Source organism: Triticum aestivum, chromosome 3D, assembly GCF_018294505.1.
Source record: "Triticum aestivum cultivar Chinese Spring chromosome 3D, IWGSC CS RefSeq v2.1, whole genome shotgun sequence".
NCBI classification, from domain to species: Eukaryota; Viridiplantae; Streptophyta; class Magnoliopsida; order Poales; family Poaceae; genus Triticum; species Triticum aestivum.
The window spans coordinates 222,749,539-222,760,977 of NC_057802.1; positions in this window are offsets into that span (position 1 = coordinate 222,749,539).

An 11,439-nucleotide genomic window follows, 5' to 3' on the forward strand; every position below is an offset into this window, starting at 1 on the left:
ACCCCACCGGACCCTCTCCTACTACGGAGCTCCCTGCCGGAGACCCGGAGGTGACCATATTATCAGCAGCCCTGGAATCAAACAGGACTCTCCCTGTCATCGTGAAGCCGGACTCACCTCTGGATGTTAACTCCGAACTCTCGAGGTCTGCATCCATTGAGCATGGTCAAGCGGCGATTTCCAGACCCAGCTCCGCAGGCCCTCAGTCACCCGTCCAGCCTTCGCTCCTAGACGAGGCTCTGGACTTCATGTGATCTCTCGCCATGACAGAAATATCACTTGCGAACTACGCCTAGCCCGAACTAGAGGCCGAGAGCGGGGTATTTCATGTCCCACCCACCACCCACTTGGTAGCCACCGTCGAGGACCTAACCGACATGCTAGACTACGCCTCCGAAGACATCAATGCATGGACGACGATGCCAGAGCAGAATCAAGCCAAAACCCACCCATCACTGGGCGTCGGACGGCCACTTCTACTTACGACGTGTATATGGTGGTTACACCCGAAAAGAAAGACGACGATGGCACTCAAGATCCGATTAAGGACAAGCCCGTCGAGGCACCACCTAAGCATCGACATCAGCGACGCCGCTCACGATCTCGCCGAGAAAAGGATAGCAATACCGGCTCCGGAGATAACAACACTCCGGATGATGCCAAAGACCCCGAAGACCCCGTCGAGCCTACGTCCGAGCAGGATGAATGGGAGGAGGGACAAGTTAACCCTGACGAACTCGTTGATCATGAGGATTCGGAAGATAGTAATTATCTACCAGCCTCCAAGGAGGACGTTAGTCTCGGCAGCGAAGATTTCATCGTGCCAGAGGAACCCCTCGAACAAGAAGCTTCAAGCGACAACTTATCACCACTGCAAGGAGCCTGAAAAAGAAACAGCAACAGCTTCAAGCCGAATAGGATACACTCAACGATTGATAGACCAAGGTCCTGGCTGCCGAGGAATACGGCCTTGAGCGCCCAACAAAGAGCTACCCAAAGCATAGGCTACTACCACAGTTTGACGATGAGGCCCATGAGCCAATACCGTCAAGATATAATCATGTTGAGGAACCAGACCGACCACTACGTGGACGGGACAAAAGCGGTTACTTACGCCGAACACCAGCCCGCGCCACCTCGTTGTCAAGGCAAGGAGGTAGCGGCTCTGGACTATACCTACGACTTACGTCAGGACCTGGACAATAGAGCCGGTCAGACTAGATCAATCTACAGATCAATCTACCGATTAGACTAGATCCAACACGAGACGACGGCCATCAAGCTTGGCGCGATAAGCATAACCAAACTCGGGCCGAACACCGAACACGGATGTCATCCGAACTCCATTGTGACGTTTCCCGATACAGAGGCGCCGCACGCCCCTGGTGCTTTACCGATGAGGTAATGCAGTACCAATTTCCATTAGGGTTTAAACCCATAAACATCGAAGCATACGATGGAACGACAGATCCCGTTGTATGGATTGAGGATTTTCTTCTCCATATTCACATGGCTTGTGGTGACGATCTCCATGCCATTAAATACCTCGGCCTAAAGCTAAAAGGACCAGAACGACACTGGTTGAATAGCCTCCCAAAGAACTCCATTGGCAGCTGGGAAGACTTGGTGGATGCTTTTCGAGACAACTTCTAGGGTATTTATGTCCGGCCACCGACGCTGATGACCTTAGTCACATATTGCAGCAACCCGGAGAGTCAGCCCGCAAACTCTGGACTCGGTTCTTAAGTAAAAAGAACCAAATTGTCGACTTTCTGGACGCCGAATCCCTAGTGGCCTTTAAACATAGCGTTCGTGATGAATGGCTCACCCGACACCTCTATCAGGAAAAGCCGAAGACTATGGCAACTCTTAGTGCACTTATGACCCGCTTCTGCGCGGGCGGAGATAGCTGGTTGGCTCGTAGAAGCAACAGTACCAGCAACCCTGGCACCTCTGAAGCCAGGGATGGCAACGGAAGGCCATGACGTAACAAAAAGAAGCGTCGGAACAACAATGAAGAAACTGAAGATACGGTGGTCAACGCCGGATTTAGTGGCTCCAAACCAGGTCAGCGGAAGAAGATATTCAAAGGAAATAGAGACAGACCATCTAATTAGGATAAGATACTAGACAGGCCATGCCAGATTCATGGCACCCCCGACAAGCCTGCCAACCACTCCAAGAGAAACTGCTGGGTTTTTAAACAGGCCGGTAAGTTAAATACCAAACACAAGGGGAAAGGGCCTCAAAGCGAGGTCGATGATGAGCCCCATCCACCAAACACAGGGGGACAAAAGAAATCCCCCCCCCGAGGTGAAAATAGTGAACATGATATATGTCACCCATATCCCCAAGAGGGAGCGCAAGCGCGCACTAAGGGACGTCTACACCATAGAGCCTGTCGCCCCAAAATTCAACCCATGGTCGACTTGTCTGATCACCTTCTATCGCAGGGACCACCCAACTAGTATCCATTATGGAGGTTCGGCGGCCCTATTACTCGACCCAATCATTGATGGATACCATCTCACTTGAGTCCTTATGGACGGCGGCAAAGTCTTAACCTGATGTATGAAGACACTGTCCGTAAGATGGGTATTGACCCATCAAGAATCAAGCCCAATAACACTACCTTTAAAGGAGTGATTCCCGGCATAGAGGCCCACTGCACGGGCTCCTTAACATTGGCAATAGTCTTTGGTTCGCAGGATAACTTCCGAAGCGAAGACTTGATCTTCAACATTGTCCCTTTTCGCAGTGGTTATCACGGGCTGCTTGGACGAACTGCTTTTGCCGGTTTCAATGCAGTCCCGCACTATGCTTACTTAAAGCTGAAAATGCCCGGACCGCGCGGCATTAACAGTCAATGGAAATATGGAGCGATCCCTCCGTACTGAGGAGCACACCACGACCCTTGCAGCCGAAGTATAGAACGACCTCATCAAGCCGAACAATTCATCAGTCATCAAGACCCCTCACACTGCCAAGCGAGTCCGGTCCACTCCACAGAATGACAGCTCGGTGGATCCAGAGCGTGAATAGCAGTTTCGCCTCCGCCGATCGCCCCATAAAACCGTGGCATACTAACCACGCGTGCATAATTACACACTTAAAATACCTTGGGCAGCAAGGGAGGCACACTACGGAAAAGGTCTATAGTGCGGCTTGACCCTATTCGGACCTTAACCTTTTTCTCCTTCTTTCTTTTTTCGTCCTCTCTCGTACTATAGGTTAATTAAAAACCTACCTACCCTACGGTCGTGCAAGGGATCTTTTGAGCCCCCCCCTTTCGTATAGACGACCATCGACTTCTCCTCTCAAAGGATCCTTCACCAAGGAGAAATGGCGCAGACGTGCGGCAGGGCACCACTGGGATCTTCAAGACTACCTTTTTTTAGGCCCTGTATAAAGCTTCCCCTCGTGTACAAATTCTTACCATGTCAAATAGCCTTGATGTTCATGGCAATATCTGTAATAGCACATCTTGACGTATAAATCAAGGTATAAAGGAAATAGTTGATCGCCAACTTCTGTTTGGTATTGGTTTATTTTACCATCTGTATTCCCTCCTTGCTTCAGATTGCCACATATGCTTTGGTCTGGCCTAAATGCCGGGGGCTCTATCCGGCTATGCATATTTTCAAAAAGTACGAACACCTATAGGGTACTCTTCGGCATCCCGAATATTGCATTATATGCATCAACACCGAATCATGTCTTTGGTCTATAGTTGGGTTGCCCGGCTCCTGTTATTACCACCTTACGTTCCGCTAGTTCGGTTAAGGTAGTAAAGGGAGACTACTGCGATTGTGTTTCTTGTTCAGCCGATCAAATACCTCAGTAGAGAAAGCTGAAAACTGAATGTCTTGATATGGCGAGAGCTGGTCGGCGATTCGGCGACTTACTACAAATCATTAGTGATTTACTCCGTGTTATACGAAGGGCTGGTCATCGCCCAGTCATGCGACAAAGGCATCCTAGTTCGGATTGCTACATGCGCACCAGGGGCTAGTACTTAGCCCCACCGTCAAACTCTTATGGCTAAGTGAAAGTAATAAAGCCGCATTGTCTAATTGCTTGGTTCACTACGCGGAACCTCCTTTACGGACCAAGACGTTGGATAAAGTGTGATCACGCGCTATACCGAACACTCCCGTAGCATCTACGTGGGGGCTGAAGCCGACGACTGGCAAACTATCAGAATTAAAACGGCTGCACAGGAGGAAAATAACTCAAGATAAAGGCATAAATATATGACAAGCCTTGGTTCACAAAAAATGTTTTGACAGCCCGGATACATTTACTCAAAAATAACATCCTTTGAACATTGGCCCTCTACTATTCGGGCACCCGCTAGGACATCTTCAAAGTATATCTCTGGCTTACGGTGGTCCTTGCCTTCGGGCGGGCCTGCGGTCACCACATCGGTGGCCTTCATCTTTGACCAGTGCATTTTGACTCGGGCAAAGGCCATCCACGCACCCTCTATACACGCTAAGCGCTTTACAGCTTCGGCTCGAGGCAGCGCGTCGATGAGTCGCCTCACCAAGCCAAAGTAGCTGATAGGGATTGGTTCGGCTGGCCAAAGCTGAACTATGAGATCCTTCATGGCCAAGCCAGATACCCTATGCAGCTCCGTCAGCTGCTTCATCTGGTTGTTCAGAGGCGCCGGAGGGAACTGTGACCAGAACAGCTTCTCGGTCGAGTTCCCCTCCTGGGCTCGAAAAAACTGTGCGGCATCGGCAGCACTCCTCGGAAGATCCGCAAAGGCGTCTGGAGAACTCCACAGTTGAGTGAGCAAAGCATATCTTTGACCTCCAAATATACTCTAGAAGAGAAAGCGCTTACGAGCCGCTATCTGTTTAGCCTGCCAGATCTCTTAACGAGCTCTCCGGGACTCAATCCGCGCCTCCTTAGCCTCCCGGAGGGCTTTGGCGAGTTCGGTCGCTTGGGCCCAAGTCTTCCCCTCCAATGCCTTGCACTTGCCAATGGCGTCCTTTAGCTCTTGCTCCACTTCGGCCACCCTATCTTCGTGTTGGCGGTGGGCGGCCTGTTCGGTTTTTAGTTCTGTAGCCGCTTTGTCAGCGGCTGCCTTATTCGCCTTTGCCTATTCCTTGGCCTGGGCAAGGGCGCTCTTGAGGGTCTCGACCTCGGCCGCGCCAACTGCACTCATAATCACAATAGTGCATGAGTTAATCTCTGAATTTGCATATCACTTCAGATATATGATCAACCTCTTAAAAGTATACGCATACCTTGCGTCTCGTCGAATCACTTGTTGATGCGATCGATTTCATCATCCGCTACATTCAGTTTTTGATTGAGTTCGGAAACTTCAGCGGCCTGGGTGGTTGCCGCCAACAGGGAAGCCTATTATACAATAGAAAAGTACGTTACCTCTTTCGAATATTATGTGATCCTCTGTCCGGCTTTTTCAAAACCGGACAGAGTTTCAGGGGCTACTATCTATACACAGGTGTATTCCTTTATATGAAAAAGCGTCTAGACCATTACGTCGCATACCTTGAAGCCTATCAGTAGGCTAGTGAAGGATTCATTCAGCCTGCTCTTGGCGGACTAGACCTTTTCTACCACCACACCCATTAGGGTGCGGTGCTCCTCCACGATGGAAGTACATTGTAGTGCCTCCACTAGAGTATTCGGCGCCTCCGGAGTAGTGCAGTCCGCCGTCGGGGCTGATGCTCCCCCTGCTTCAAAGGGGGTTGCTCGCCCGGTTCCAGAGCCACATTGGTCGCCGGAATGATGTCCGGCTGGCGTCCGGATTGATCAGGCCCCCCGCCGTCGGTCGCCATGGGGATCGAGCCCCCCATGTCTTCGGCAGCCGAGGTATCACCCTCAGGCGCCTTCTCGACAGCCTCGCTCACCCTCCACGGCTAGGAGAGGTCCTTCGGGATGACACCTCGGTGTCATCCACGGTGATTGGCGAAGGGTCTCGCGATGGTGTCTCGCTCTCTGCCCGGGCGGCAAAGAACTCCCTTCAGAGAGCGAAGGGTTGGGAAGGTCACGAGCAGGGCTAAAAGACACACGGTGTAATATGTTATATTATGAAAACATAGAGGACCGAAGACATATAATAAACCCTTTGGTGCTTACGATTCGTCCAGGGGCTTCACCCTGGGGAAGTCTCTTGGTGAAAGTGAGTTAAGTTGACTAGAGGGGGGTGAATAGGCGATTTTTATGAATTTTCCACTGAGGAATTTCAGGGTGAGGAAATTCCTAAGCGAAGGACTACTTGCAGCGGAATAAGTACTCAGATGCATACATGACATAACATAAACATGGACATCATGATGAAATGAAAACAGACACAGAGTACAAGAGGCGTAAGCACAGGATAAAACAGGATGAAGACAAACAGACTGAAGAAGTTGAACTAAGGAAATTGAGAAACTCTTCAGTCAAAGTCTTCAAACAGATATGAACAAGCACACAACACAGTTATGAGAAAATGAAAGAGTTGAGGAAATAGAACCAGTAGGCTTGGTGAAGACAATGATTTGGTAGACCAGTTCCAACTGCTGTGACAGTTGTACGTCTGGTTGGAGCGGCTAGGTATTTAAATCCGAGGACACACAGTCTCGGACACACAGTCTCGGACACACAGTCCTCACTATATTCTCCTTCAGCTAAGGTCACACAGACCTTGCCCAATCACTCGTGGTAAGTCTTCAGGCGACTTCCAAACCTTCCCAAACTCGGTCACTCGATGATGCACAATTTCCTCTTGGATGCTCTAGACCATGACGCCTAACCATCTGGAAGATGCACAGTCCTCAAAGGTAACAAGCATCGGATCCACGCAGGATCAATCTCTTCAGTGATGCTCAATCACTTTGGGTTTGGAGGTGTTTGGGTTTGGGTTTTCCTCACTTGATGATTTTCTCTCAAAGTCCTTGGAGGATGGGATGCTCTCAAATGAAAAGTGTCAGTTTCTCTCGGAGCAGCCAACCAGCTAGTGGTTCTAGGGGGCAGCTATTTATAGCCTAGGGAGCAGCCCGACATGATAAGACATAAATGCCCTTCAATGATATGACCGTTAGGTGGAGAAGATATTTCGGGACAGCTGGCGCATAGCACAGCAACGGTCGGAAATTTTATCTATCAAATTCCTCAAGGCTATCATGTTCCTCACTTGCAGGCAATCCGCACTGGCGAATTCCTAACTCCGCAGTCAGAACAAATTCCTCAGAGACTAGAAGAACTTCGTCTCTGTCACTGAAGAAATCGACTGAACTGTATGAGATTTCCAATGGCTTCACTCGAAGGGATTGGTAGGTGTAGTATTTTGAGTTGAGCATCAGTTGGAAATTTTTCCTTAGTATTTCCTCGACCCCCTTTAACAGTACGGTGTTTCCTATGACTCAAGAAAGAGAAAATGAAACTACAAAAACAAAAGTCTTCAGGCTTCATGTTCCTCGCATGAAATTCAAGTCTTCAGGGTCACACTAATTTCTTCACTTTCAAAATATTCAGAAAGTCTTCAGAAATCCAAAGTCTTCAATCGAAGACATTCATTTTTAGGGGTCGACTTTCTCTGTAAATATCAAACTCCTCATAGACATATAGACCTGTGTACATGTGCATGTATCATGTCCATGCAGAGGCGAGATGCCTCTTTACATTTAAGTAAAGAAGTTTCCTCCGACAGGCTATCCTGTCGGTGCCTTTAGTTTGTTGCCATGGGGCTAGGCCTACCGGGCAAAAAACTACAAAAAGGGACCAGCCCCTCGTTGAACCTTCTGTGTCAAAGGCCACTGCGACCGCCTGGACCGAAGCATCGTTCGGGCCAAAGGATGGGAGCACCTATGTTCCGAAGGTGACGAGGTTTTCATATGCACAAGTTTTCACTTTACAGAACAGGTATGGATAAGAAGGAACTTATCTGTTTGGCTTGCCAGGGACCGCTATGTAGGCTCGTCTCCATTTCTTCTCTTCGAGGCCAAGTCCGCGGCAAGAACCCTGTAGCTTAGTGCAGATGAAAACAGAGCTACATATGATCTTATCTACATGATCATGCTATGCTCATGATATGGTTATGCATGCATGCAAGCTTCTTTGGGGCCCCAAGGGCTTCATTTATCTATCTGTTGCTCAGGGTCTGCGCCTGGCTTTGTACAAAGGCTTACATGCAACATCGGCAAGGCTTGTACAAAAGGGTGGCTGTCGGGCAGGGCCCGATAGCCGGGCCTTACGGGTAGAACTTACGGAGATGCTCAATGTTCCATGAGTTTTGCAACTCAATGCCATCTCTGGTCTCCAGACGGACTGCATCGGGTCTGGTGACTCGTACTACTTGGTAAGGGCCTTCCCACTTCGATGTCAACTTGTTTACACCCTTGGCGGACTGAACATGCCTAAGGACAAGGTTGCCTTCCTCAAAGCTCCTGGCATGAACCTTGCGGCTGTGATAGCGACGCAGGGCTTGCTGGTAGCATGCAACACACGTAGCAGCCCGGAGACAGTTCTCCTCAAGTAGCACAGTGTGGTCACGCCAGTGCTGTTCTTGCGCTACTTCATCGTAGGCAAGTACTCGAGGTGATCCGTATATGAGTTTCATGGGGATCACTGCTTCTGCCCCATAGACTAGGGAGAAGGGAGTCTGGCCGGTAGGTCAATTTGGTGACGTACGGAGGGACCAAAGAACCACCGGCAGCTCGTCGATCCATCGCCTGCCACACTTCTGCAGCCTATCAAATGTTCTTGTCTTGAGTCCTCGCAGTCGCAGCACTTCAGTGTTCTCCCTCTCAATTCCGTTGCTTCTGGGATGGGCAACAGAGGCAAACGAGACTTTGCTTCCGAGGGCTTGAACGTATTGCATGAAGGCATGGCTTGTGAATTGTGTGCCATTCTCAGTGATGATTCTGGTGGGTACGTTGAAGTGGCACACCAATCCTTTCAAGAACTTGATAGCTCACTGTGCGGTCACCTTCCTCACGGGCTCCACTTTTGGCCACTTTGTAAACTTGTTGATTGCAATGTACAAGAATTCAAAGCCACCGGTAGCACGGGGGAAGGGGCCCAAGATGTTGAGCCCCCAGACCATTAATGGCCATGACAAAGGGATTGTTTGGAGAGCTTGAGCAGGCTGATGGATATTCTGGGAGTGGAACCGGCAGGCTTCGCACTTGGTGACTAGCTCAATTGCATCTTGGAGGGCCGTGGGCCAGTAGAAACCTTGCCAGAAGGCTTTTCCAACCAGGGCCCTTGATCCAATATGGGAGCCACACATACCCTTGTGTATCTCTGCCAACAGTTACTTTCCTTCTTCCCGTCAAATGCACTTCAATTGCACACCATTGGCCTTCTTCTGTATAGTGTGTCGTCAATGAAGTGATACACACTAGCCCTGCGGTCTACTCTTTCAACTTCTTCCTCTTTGAGAAGTTCTCTTGTTTGGAGGAAATGGACTATGTGCCGCGCCCATGTTGGAGCCTGAGGCTCGGCAACAAGGACTAGTGGCACCTCCTCGTTGATGGGAGCGCATGCCTCAACCGCAAAGACTGGTAGTTTGGCAGGAGGGTGCAGCTCACCGATCGAAGGGCAGTTGTTCCCGCCAAGCTCTCTACCGGGGGCTTCGGGAAGCTCTGCCGGGAGAGGCTTGCCGGAGTCCAGTTTCCTCCTCTTTCGGGCCATTGTTGCTGGGGATACAGAGGGTTGAGTCAGATGGAGAACAAAAGTCCCTAGTTCCATAGGGAGTTTTTGCACAGCGCACTTTGACAGATGATCAGCAATGCTAGTTTCCGCACTTGGCATGTGCTCTGTTTGTTATCCATCAAAGTGATCCTCCAACTTTCTCACTTCCTCTACGTATGCCTCCATCAATGGGCTTTGATCATCCTTGTTTACTTGCCTCACCACAAATTGCGAATCTCCACGAACGACAAACTTCTTGATTCCCAGTTCTGTGGAGATCCGGAGCCCGACAAGGAGTCCTTCATACTCTGTAGTATTGTTGGTAGCCTTCTCCCGAGGGAAATGCATTTGAACCACACACTTGAGGTGCTCCCTAGTGGGAGCAACAAAAGCACGCCAGCTTCTGCACCTTACAGGGAGAAGGCACCATCAAAGTACATGACCCATTCTTGGGGCACTTCCTTGCTGGGGATGACTGTCTCAAGCACTTCTTCGTCAGGGGTAGGTGTCCACTCCGCTAGTGCTCTGCTTTGAATAGTTGACGTGCTCTCAAACTTCAAACCAAAGCTGGATAACTCCAATGCCCATTCCACTATTATGCTAGTGGCCTCGGGGTTCCTCAGTATCCATTGCAAGGGGAAGCGGGTGACTACCGTGATCTCGTGGGCTTGGAAGTAGTGGCGTAGTTTATTTGAGGCCATGATGAGGCCAGAAATCAAATTTTGCACGCAGCGTACCTCGACCTAGCCCCCTGCAATAGGGTGCTGACGAAGTACACTGGCCGCTGCACCACCTCCTTCATTGCCGTGACCTTGGAACTGTCTTTGTTGCCCCACTCCTCCTTGTTTGGATTTGCATCTTCAAAGTTCTAGTTATCGACTAGAGGGGGCGGTGAATAGGCGATTTTTTATGGAAGTCTTCAAAACACGTGGTCTTTGAAGGCAAACAATCAAATAGAACCTATATGATATGTAGTGGAAGATAAACTACTCTAGACAGACCATAGTCAAGTAAGCCTAGTAATGAAAGCACGAGGACTAAAAGCAGCTAGGTAGTACAGATTAGAATGGAAGACGGAATGAAGCCAAACATGTGATAGTCTTCGCACAGTGAAGTCAAACAGATCACGCAAGCAAGCAATGACTTCACGAAGACAAACTGAAATGTAAACTAGGTGGGGGATAGAAATAGTAGCTTGGTGAAGACAAGGATTTGGTAGACCAGTTCCAGTTTCTGTGACAACTGTACGTCTGGTTAGAGAGGCTGAGATTGAACTCAGAAGACCACGTCTTCACCTTATTCCCCTCGAGCTAAGGATACCCAGTCCTCGCCCAATCACTCCGGTAAGTATTCAAGCTAGACTTCCAAACCTTCACAAACTTCGTTCACTGGCGATCCACAATGACTCTTGGATCCTTAGAACGTGATGCCTAACCGGCTAGGGGATACACAGTCCTCAAGTGTAACAAGTCTTCAGGTCACGCGGATAGAAAGACTTCAGTGATGCCTAACACTCTTTGGTTCTAGGTGTTTTGGGCTTTGTCCTCGCAAGGATCTCTCAAAGGCTTCAAGGTGGGTTGCTCTCAAACGACAAAAGCCGTGCACTAATTCTGAGCAGCCACCAAATTATGGTGTAGGGGGTGGGCTATTTATAGCCAGGAGGCAACCCGGCATGATATGTTCAAAATGACCCTGGGTCACTAAGGAACCGACACGTGTCCAACGGTCGGATTTCAAACACACACGGCAGCTTGGCTTGGGCTACAAGCAAAGCCTGTCGGATTT